Here is a 2,272-nt window from a genome sequence, read left to right on the forward strand (position 1 = left end):
GCCCCAAGACCCCGACACGGCACCCCTGACCCCTGACTCTGACACGGTGCCTCCCGAGAAAGGTGCTCTTCGGCCTTCCAGAGGCCAACGGGGTCATATATTTGTGAATTATGAGTCAGGTCAGGTATTCAACTATTATTATGTACATATCATTAATTAGTTTATGTTATTAGGTATTCATTTTTTTATTATGTTCATGATGATGATACACACTTAAATTTTTTATTATGTTTATGTTGTACTAATTTCGTTTACTCTTTGTCATTGCACGTGTTGACAGATGGTGGGCTTGGGTCGAGAGCGCTCCGAGCCTCCTTCCTCGGCGCGTGCTGGGAGGGGTCTTGTTATTCCACCCCAGAACCTTCGGAGAGCGCTGGTAGACGACATGCAGACACCACCAGCACCTTCGGCGAGCGCTTCTTCTTCGGCTGGGAGAGGTCGGGGAAAGAAGAGGGTTGCAGGTAGATATGGACATGGCGCTAAGAGAGGTAGGAAGGCTCCTGTGCCTTCCTCGCCGGCACCCCCCGCTGATTCTCTGGACCACCGGAGTGCTCCATCTCAGTTGGACCCGTCTGACCTGGACCCGTCTTGGACTCCGGTCCACGAGCCTAGGGTCGACGAGCCTCTGGTCGCCGAGCCTATGCCCGACGAGACTCAGGTCCCAAAGTCTTCCTCCCAGGAGACTCGGGTCCCAGAGTCTTCGTTCCACGTGACTCCGGAGACTAGCGGCCATGTTGATGGTGTCGAGGAGACCTTTTCTGTGGATAGCTACAGCGAGGGCGAGTTGGTTGAGGAGGCAAGAAGGTCTACCAGTGTGGTGGTACTAAGCTCCCGTCCATGCCGGCGACCCGCGACCAGAGGTGGTTGATTCAGCCTAACAGGGAGAAGTAAGGGCATTTACTCTTTTTATCCTTTTGCCTTCATGTTTCTTCAAATTAATATCTAATGTGTTGGCCTTGTCATACTGCAGGGGTTGGATACACGCAGATGGTGTCCATGGGCCCAACCAGCTCCTTGGTACTCTTTTCTGGCACCACTTCCCGGGGTGAGTCACGTCGCCCGGTGAGGGTGAGCTTCCACAGCTAGCACTGACCTGGGAGTTGTACGAGGCTGCCCCGGCCCCGCCCGGGGAGATGGTCAACGGTGTCGTGTGCGAGACGGTGGCCGACATTGTGAGATGGCGGTTTTGGGTAATTTCTCCTTTACTGAATTAAAAATCAACATTACCCAGTGATTGTACTAATGATCAGTGTTGTCTTGTTTGATTGCAGACCTTCTACATGTGTCTTGACGAACACGAGGCGGACGCGGCTATGGTTCTCGAAGCCGAGTGCAAGTGCCTACTTCAGAAGTTACAGCACGAGACTCGGGTGCAGGCTGTTCGAGACTATTACGCCTCGACTAACATCAGGAGGTAGAAGAAGAAGTGCCACGGCAAGTATCTGAGTAAGGACAAGTACATGAAGGTAATTACCTATTCTTAAGGCCTTGTACTTAGTTTCCTTGATATGATTCGTTTGTAGTGTTGAAATTCCTCTTTGTCTAACTTAGGTGCCCCAAAGATGGTGTGCGGATAAGATGGACTGTTAGGAGAGGTTGGTGGATGAGTGGTGCTCTCCCCAATGGCTAGCCGTCCACAACAAGGCCAGGGACAAGCGTGCCCAGATGCAAGGTGTGCCACACCATCAAGGGAGATCCAACCTGTTTGAGTACGGGGATCACTTGGTATGTGGTTCAAGCCCTTAACGATTCATGCGATTTCATTCTTCATGCTAGCTTCAGCCCTTTAATTACTAATTTATCCTGTTCCTCTCTTTCAGGCGCGACACAACAAGAAGGAGGTGCCACCGCTGTACGACCTCTATGCCATGGCCCTTAGTGCCCTATTCAAGAAGGCCAAGGCATTCTCGGAGGATGACCTCGATCATCCAGAGAGCTTCACCAACATCTCCTCCCACGACAAGCTCGTGAGGTACAGAGACTAGGGGAAGAAGATGAAAGGTGAGGACTTCAACCCGAGCCAGAGTCCTTTTGATCCCGAGCTCGTGATGCTATCTGGTGATGGGAGGAGACATGCATGGCTCCATAGCCATTGGGCAGGGACTGATACGTTGTCCTAGAAGTCTCCCGGAGATCAAGAAGCGCCAGACAAGGTCTCTTCCTGAGATGAGGCCTCGACCATGGCCAATGGAGCTCGCCGTCGAGGCTAGGGCACAGGAGCTTCTGCCGGAGGCAACCAGGTTGGCGGCGCAAAGGGAGAGGCAGTTGGAGG

Source organism: Triticum dicoccoides, chromosome 7B (genome assembly GCF_002162155.2).
Source record: "Triticum dicoccoides isolate Atlit2015 ecotype Zavitan chromosome 7B, WEW_v2.0, whole genome shotgun sequence".
Lineage (NCBI taxonomy): Eukaryota > Viridiplantae > Streptophyta > Magnoliopsida > Poales > Poaceae > Triticum > Triticum dicoccoides.